We start from the raw sequence: 8,781 nt of genomic DNA on the forward strand, positions 1-8,781 counted from the left end.
ATCGAGATCTCTTCGTTATCATCAGTTTCAAGTACTTGAATCCCTTCTAAGGTTTTATGATTATGATTTGTTATATCTTTGACCTCTTCTTGGGAACTTGTCTCCATAATATAATCACCTTGAGTATTTCCTCCTTTCCTTTTATGAGGATTTTTATCTTTAGAACCAACCGGTCTTCCACGCTTCCAGCATGGATTACTTTCTTTTGCACTAATAGTTTGCCCTATTGGGATATCAATTCGTATTAGAGCATTTTCAATTGGTATGTGAGATTTTGTAATTCTCTTTAGGTTAGTAAATGAATCTGACAGTTGATTGGCGATGTTTTGCAAATGTATGATCCTTTGAACTTCTTGTTCACAATGACTTGTACGAGGATCTAATTGAGATAATGATGATCTATTCCATTTAATTTCTTTTACCAATTGAATTTTCTCTCCCCCTAATGTTGGAAATATTGTTTCATCAAAGTGAATCAACAAATTGTGCAATAAATAAATCTCTAGTTAATGGTTCAACATACTTCATTAGAAGAAAGAGATTCATAACCAGCATATATTCCCAACCTCCTTTGAGGACCCATATTTGTTCGTTGTGTTGGAGCAATTGGAACATATATTGCATATTCAAAAATTCTAAAATGGGAAATATTTGACTCTAAACCAAAAGCCAATTACAATGGGGAGTATTTATTATAACTTATTGGCCTGATATACGTAAGTGTTGCTGCATGCAAAATAGCATATCCCTAAGCTGTAATAGAGAGCTTTGTTTTTATAAGCAATGGCCTAGCTATTAGTTGGAGGCGTTTGATAAACGATTCAACTAAATCATTTTGTGTGTGAACATGAGCTACAGGATGTTCAACTTTTATCCCAATTGACATGCAATAATCATTGAAAGCTTAAGATGTAAACTCACCAACATTATCAAGACAGATATTTTTTATTGCATAACCTGGAACTTGTGCTCTTAATTGAATTATTTGAGCAAGTAGTCTCACAAACACCAGGTTGCGAGTCGATAATAAACATACATGTGACCATCTACTAGTTGCATCTATCAATACCATAAAATATCTAAATGGTCCACATGGTGGATGAATAGGCCCACATATATCACCTTGAATACGTTCTAGAAATGCGGGAGATTCAATCCCAACTTTAACTGGTGATGATCTAATAATCAGTTTACCTTGAGAATAAGCATCACAAGAGAAATATTTGAATTCAAGAATCTTTTGGTTCTTTAATGGGTGCTCAATTAAATTCTCAATTATTTTTTACATCATAATAGATCCGGGATTGGCTAACCAATCATGCCAAATAGTAAAAGTATGTGATTCTACAAACTTCTGGTTTGTAGTAACATGTGCCTCAATTGCATTAATATGTGTATAATATAAACGTAATGAAAAAAATAGGTAGCCTTTCCAAAACATATTTCTTTCCAAATTCAACATTTGTAATATATAGATATTCAGTATTTTCTCATTCATAGTCTCAATATGATATCCATTAATACGAATATATTTAAAACTTAATAAATTTATTTGAAACTCAATGGAAAATAAAACATCATCAATGAAAAATTTTGTACCTTTAGGTAATAATATAATAGCTCTTCCGAGCCTTCAATAAGTTTTGAACTACCCAATATTGTATTAATATGAGCATCACTTATTGTTAAATGAGAAATATTTTTATCTTTGAATTTCGTATGTGTTATAGCACTATCGCAATAGACATGTCTCCATTGATTTTGGATCCAACAAAATTTTGTTGATCATTCATATTCTTCATAAAAATAAATAAAATATAACATCGAGGTGTTGCAAATATTTATTGAATATGTATAACTTGCAAGAAAATAAACGTACTTAAAATAACATAAAAATGCCAAAATAACACCAACTTATTCTTTATGCAAGAAAATGAAACATACTTAAAAACAACATAAAATGCTAAAATAACACCAAATTTTCTAATAATTCTCAAAGAAATCTACCACACCAAGGTGAGTTATATCATTAAGGCCGTGAATTACATCACCCTCCTTTTTTGCCTCCATTTCATCATTTTGGGATATAAAATTTGTCTCAATATTATTTTTCTTCCCTTTAATGAGATGCTTGATAAAGTTTCACTAAATGTTCAAACGTATGACAGGTACGTGCCCAATGCACCCTCATACCACATCGGTAACATAAATTCTCAATAACCTTTGAAGGATTATTTTGACCACCTCTTTCTTGTCTTTTGTTGCTATTCTTTTCCTGGTGGTTAGAAATACTAATATTATGTACACCATGATAACGATTCCTAGTATGTCCTTGACCACGTCCCCTACTACATCCACGACCATGAGCGCGACCTCTATATTTTTCATTTCCATAATTATTACGTACTGCAACATTCACTTCAAGGAGTGGTGCAGTACCAGTGGGATGAATTCCATGGTTTTTCATAAACAACTCATTATTTTGTTTAGCCACTAAAAGGCAGGAAATCAATTCAGAAAATTGTTCACGGTATTGCTACTGCACGAGCACATTAGTATCATGAAAGGTTGAAAAGTTTTTCTCTAACAAGTTCTTATCAGTTATGTTCTCTCCACATAATTTCAATTAAGAACTAATTTTGAAAAGTTCTGAATTGTATTTACTTACAGTCTTAAAATCTTGCAACTGTAACTATAAGTGCATCTAATCATAACGAGCTTTAGGGAGGATCACCATTTTCTGATGGTCAAATCGTTCTTTCAAATTTTTCCACAACTTAAGAGGGTCTTTCACAGTGAGATATTCCACTTTGAATCCTTCATGTAGATGATGACGGATGAAAATCATTGCTTTTACCTTGTCTTGGTTAGATTCTTCTTAATTTGCTACTATAGTATTCCCTAGACCTTTAGCATCTAGGTGAATTTCAACATCTAACACCCATGACAAATAATTCTTGCCTGAGATGTCTAGGCCGAAAAATTCAAGTTTGGCAAAATTTGACACTATAATCACTAAAAAAACTAAAAGAAATATATTAGTAAAATAATAGTAATCATATTATTTGTCAAATGTAATTATAATAATGTATTTAAGAATGAAAATAGGGAATAGTATAAAACAATTTATGATATAAAACTTGGGATTACCTTAAGTCAGTTAAATTCGATTCCTCCCAAGAATTTTAAGCAAATTGCTGCAGAAGTTTGAAACCCTCTTTTTTGTCAATTTTGGGTAGCCAAGCAACCAATTTGAATGTTAGGTTAGAAAAATAATGAAAGTAATTCAATGAGGGATTAGAAAGGGATAAAAAAATTGAGGTATGTGTCTAAAAATTGTTTTGGGGGGAGAAAGGTTATCAAATGAAAAATAAGAACGAGGAGAGTTTAGAAAAAAAATTGAGAATCGTGCTAATAACGTGTTATAAAATAAAGAGAGATAGAGAAAATTAAGAACAAAGAAAATATGGGAAGCAATAAATAATGTATTTTATTGATCAATGGGATGATTACAATACTTCTTCAAAGTCTCTATTTATAGGCATTGGAGTTACTTTAGGAGGAGTAATTAGATCTGAAATTAATGGAGTTTTTTATCGCCTCAGAATCCAATTGGATGTGTAGAGTATCTTAGTCTCAAATGATACTCAACGGAAATTGTGGATTTCCTTTAGATATGAGAATTTGCGGACTTTCTACTTTGGATGTGGATGAATGGGGCATGGGTTCAAAGATTGTATTGGGCTAATACCTGCAGAAAAAAAAATAGAGATGAACTAAATTTAATTGGGAAAGAGAGCTTGTAATTTAGTTCACTCTTAAAAAATATGATGCCCCAATGTTCCTATACAGGTGACACGGAGATGTTTTCTGGGATAAATAAAAAGCAAGATGATGGGATTGCTATGGCCTAGAGCTTGTAAGATAAATTACAACTAAAAAAGAGAGAGGATAAGGAGAAGATGTAGGAGGAAGGGTCTGTAATGAAGAACATTAAAAGATTGAATGGAAGAAATAACACATTAGAAGATAAATCGAAACCAATCAAGAAGACAAGCTGGAAAAGAATTAGTCCAGCGATCTTGATGAATCAAGATGAGGAATATAACGTAATGAGAAAGAGGAAATCAACAAAAAATATAAACTGATGAATGTTGTATAGAAAAGTCTCATAAAGACGGAGCTAAAAGAATGAAACACAAAAATAAAGATATACATGTCGAAGCTGTTTCAGTTTTGTCGGTAGAAAACTTAGAACAAATTTGTGTTCCCAATCATTATGGATTGGCGGCTGCCAAAAGGCGAGTCAACTGGGTGCAATGAAAACTATATGTTTGAATGTTCATGGATTGAGGGGTCTACGAGCTGTACGGAGGCTTCGGTATTTGATGAAGTAACACAATCCCCAAATGGTCTTCTTTATGGAGACAAAAATCGATGAGAAACGTATGGAAAAAGTTAGAAGGGGATGCGATTTTGTGAATGGAATTGATGTAGGAGTAGAAGGTCCTCGGGGTGGACTATGCTTGGCATGGAAAGGGGAAATTACGATTAGCTTAAGGAGTTTCTCTAGATGTCATATTGATGTAATGATTAAAGAGGATATTGTAGCAGAGGAATGGAGATTTATGGGGTTTTATGGCTCACCTTATGTAAGCAATAAGAATTCCTCGTGGAATTTATTAACAAAACTGGGTCAAGAACAAAATCATCCTTGGTTGGTAAGTGGTGACTTTAACGAAATCATGTATTCTTTTAAAAAGAGTGGAGGAATACCGAGGGAGGAAAAAAAGATGGAGGCATTCTGTGAGGTTCTTGAGGAATGCCAATTAGTGGATGCAGGGTATACGAGGGTATGGTTTACATGGGAGAGAGGGAACTTGCCGGAAACAAACATAAAGTAGCGATTAGATAGGGGAGCTGGGAATGAAAAATGGATGTATCTTTTTCCAGAAAGCAGCATTCAAATTAAGGAATCTATTGAATTAGAAATTAAGGACTCTTAGTAGTCATCAACTGGTTCGCTCATTAAAACACTTGAAATGTTGCAAATCAAATTAAAGAGGTAGGTAAGCACAATTAAGATAGGCCGGAACTATTTAAAACAAAAACTTACTAAGGAACTGAAAAATCTAATAGAGAAGAAGAGGGATGAAGATATGATGGCAAAGCTAATTGATACCAAAATTTAACTTAATATGGAGATTGATAAAGATAAAATATATTGGGAACAAAGGGCATGGGCCAATTGGCTTCAATTAGGGGATAAGAATTCTACCTTTTTTCATAAGTATGCCCTAGTCCGTAGATGGATAAACACAATAACTAGGTTGGAACCAGATGAAGGAATAGAGATCCGCGACGAAACAGAGATTAATGAGGCTGCTACTACATTTTTCCAGAAGTTATTTTCGTCTAATGGAATTGGGAATTTATCCAATCTACTAGCAGGCATTGATATTAATATCTCCTCTGATATCAATACAGCTTTATCATCAGCATAAACGAAAAAAAAGGTTCATTCGGCTTTGAAAGGAATGGGGCCTACTAAAGCAGCAGGCATAGACGATTTTCCGGCATTATTTTTCAGAGATACTGGCACATTGTAGGTAAAGATGTCAAAACTTTCTGTTTGGGAATTTTGAATGATGGTAATGACTTTGACTCTCTAAATTTGACGGATATTGTGCTTATTCCAAAAATACTAAATCCCACAAGTCTTGTTACTTTTAGACCTATTAGTTTATGTACTGTTATTTACAAAATTATGGCGAAAACAATTGCAAATATTCTTCAAGGAGTCATTAGGAGATGTATTGATAGTGCTCAAAGTGCTTTCATCCTCGGAAGATTAATCTCTGGAAATGTGCTATTAGCCTATGAAAATTTACACACTTTTCACCAGAAGCGTATCGAAAAGAAATGATATATGGCAGTGAAAAAGCTAGATATGAGCAAAGCCTACGATAGAGTTGAATGGGGTTTTCTAAAGGAAGTAATGCTACGAATGGGCTTTGAGGGGAATTGGTGGCACTAATTATGAAATGTATCTCCTCAGTTTCTTATACAGTAAACATTAATGAGAGAAGGGGAAACATTTTCAAACCTACTAGGGGGCTCCGGCAAGGCGACGCACTTAGTCCTTTCCTTTTTTGATATGCAATAAGGGACTTTCATCTTTTATGAGACTAGAAATGAGAGAGGCATTGTCAAAAGGAGCAAAAGCTAGCAAAAGGGGACCAGAGATATCACACTTGCTTTTCGCATATGATTGTATTCTATTTGGTGAAGCAACAAATAGAGGAGCGTTGATATTGAAAGAAATTATGACGGAATACGAACGATGTTCAGGCTAATGCATGAATTTTAACAAATCAACGATCTTCTACAGTTCAAACACACAGGGGGAAAAAGAAAGGATCTTGAATTTGTTGGGTGTGAGAAGCTCAACAAATCTGGAAAAATATTTGGGACTCCCTAATGTGGTCGGTAGACGCAAGAAAGAATCCTTTCAAAATCTTAAGGACAGGGTTTACTTGCGAATTGAAGGATGGAGTACAAGGATACTATCACAATGGGGTAAGGAGGTCTTCATAAAATCAGTGCTTTAGGCAATACCAATTTATGCTATGTCATGCTTTCTTCTTCTGAAATCCTCATGTGGGGAATTAGAAAACATTTTTGCTAAATTTTGGTGGCAAAAAGGACATGAGAAAAAAGGATTGGTGCCAGTAAAAGCATATGTGTCGTTCAAAAGAGGAGGGGGAATGGGTTTTAGAAGTATGACTCAGCTTAATATTTTCGTATTAGCGAAACAAAGGTGGGGAATTATAAATAACCCAAATTATCTAGTGGCATGAGTGCTCAAACTAAAGTATTTTCCAAATAATGATTTTTTTAATTCGCGATTGGGAAATACAAGTTCTTATATATAGAGAAGTATTTGGGCGGCGAAGGTTATTTTGGTGAAAGGGCTTTGTTGGTGGGTACGGGTATGAATGTTTCAATTAATAATCATGCTTGGATTCCAGATGTAGTAATAAAAGAATATGGAAACGGGAGCTAATAGCTAATACCTTTTTGGAGGGAGATGCTGAAAAGATTCTTTGTATCCCGTTGGCACAAGAACCCCACGATGATTTTCTTGTATGGAGTGGTGAATCTTCGGGAAAATTTTCGTTTCGTAGCGCCTACAAACTATTACAAAATTATGGTTATAATCCTAGAGCTTATGCTTTACAAATCGACTATAGGAACTTTTACAAATAACTATGGCTCGAAAATCTCCCTACAAAAATCAAAATCACAATCTGGAGGATATCATGGAACTACTTGCCTACACTAGTTAACATGCAGCATAGGAAGCTAGTTAATAACACAATTTGTCCCCGGTGTAGAGGAGGAGCTGAAACAAGTGATCATCTATTCCGCAAATGCCTTCTTTTAGTTGAAGTCTGGACAGCATTATCATTCCCAAATATTTTAATAGCTACTAATATGGATTTTATACAATGGCTTACCTGGGTTTTTGATCATTACCCCCTTACCACTGTCGACTATTCTGTTGTGCACTATGGGACATTTGGAGAGATAGAAATGCTAGAATGCATGAGAAGAAAATTAGCACTGGTCAGAAAATAGCGAGATTCATTAATAACTATATTTCTAAGTTGAACGGTATCGAAAAAAGAAATCCTTCAAATTCGAATGAGATTAGAAAATAGAGTCACCCACCTAGTGATATCGTTAAAATCAATTTTGACGATGCGCACGATGGGCATCACCACCAATCAGCTTCGGGTATTGTGGCCAAAAACACTAACGGGACCGTCCTTTTATCTTGCTCAGAAATCCATCAAGAGGTGGCCTTCGCTTTCGCTACTAAAGCGCTTGCATGCCGAAGAGCAGCCCAAATAGGTAGGTATCGAAATACAGTGGCCGGAGATCATTATTGAAGGTGACTTATTAGCAATAATCAAGAAATGTAAATCAAAAAGTCAAGATAGATCACAGGTAGGAGTGTACATACATGATATTCAACAGATAACAACTAGATCCAGTAATTTCGTGTTCAAATATACTCCGAGATTAGCAAATGTTTTAGACCATATGTTGATGTGGATGGTTTTTCTTCTGTCATTTTTGCCATAGCTTCTATTTAATAGCCACCAAATGCGGAATACCCACAAGCTTTAGGAAATGTTTACGATGTGTAGATCGGACTAAAACAAAAACAGAGCATACTACAAAACCTTGGCTCGGATACCAATTGTTGCGAAGCGTCGATAATATTAATAACAATATTATCGAAATATTATCGACGCTCGCAACAATTGGTATCCGAGCCAAGGTTTTGTAGTATGCCTCGTGTTTGCGCTTAGTCCGATCTACACATCGAAACATTTCCTAAAGCTTATGGGTATTCCGCATTTGGTGGCTATTAAATAGAAGCTATGGCAAAAATAACAGAAGAAAAACCATCCACATCAACAACTTCCACCTCGTACATTTTGTCGAGGGTTGGAACTGCAAATACGAGATTTGCAGTGGAAATTTTTGATGGACCAGGTCATTTCGGCATGTGGAAAGTGAGCTTCTAGTTGCCCTCTTTCAACAGGGTCTAGATATTGCCATTGAGGAAGAAAAACCAGAAGGGGTTGATGATAAAGAATGCAAGACCATCAACCGATTGGCATGTGGTACAATTTGATCATGTCTTTCCAGAGAGCAGAAGTATACATTCAGTAAAGAGACTTCTGCAAGTAAGTTGTGGAAAGCATT

General features: G+C 34.9%; 1 long non-coding RNA gene across 1 annotated transcript; it reads right to left on the bottom strand.

The window, feature by feature from the left end:
• Window positions 1–3,625: 3,625 nt before the first annotated feature.
• On the bottom strand, window positions 3,626–8,111 carry LOC128039628 (uncharacterized). Its single transcript, XR_008194075.1, has 4 exons — window positions 8,030–8,111; window positions 7,735–7,881; window positions 7,077–7,599; window positions 3,626–3,751 (listed from the first exon to the last, which is right to left on the bottom strand). It is a non-coding gene; the product is annotated as an uncharacterized LOC128039628 (long non-coding RNA).
• Window positions 8,112–8,781: the final 670 nt, after the last annotated feature.

The sequence above is a fragment of the Gossypium raimondii genome, chromosome 3 (assembly GCF_025698545.1).
Source record: "Gossypium raimondii isolate GPD5lz chromosome 3, ASM2569854v1, whole genome shotgun sequence".
Classification (NCBI taxonomy): Eukaryota; Viridiplantae; Streptophyta; class Magnoliopsida; order Malvales; family Malvaceae; genus Gossypium; species Gossypium raimondii.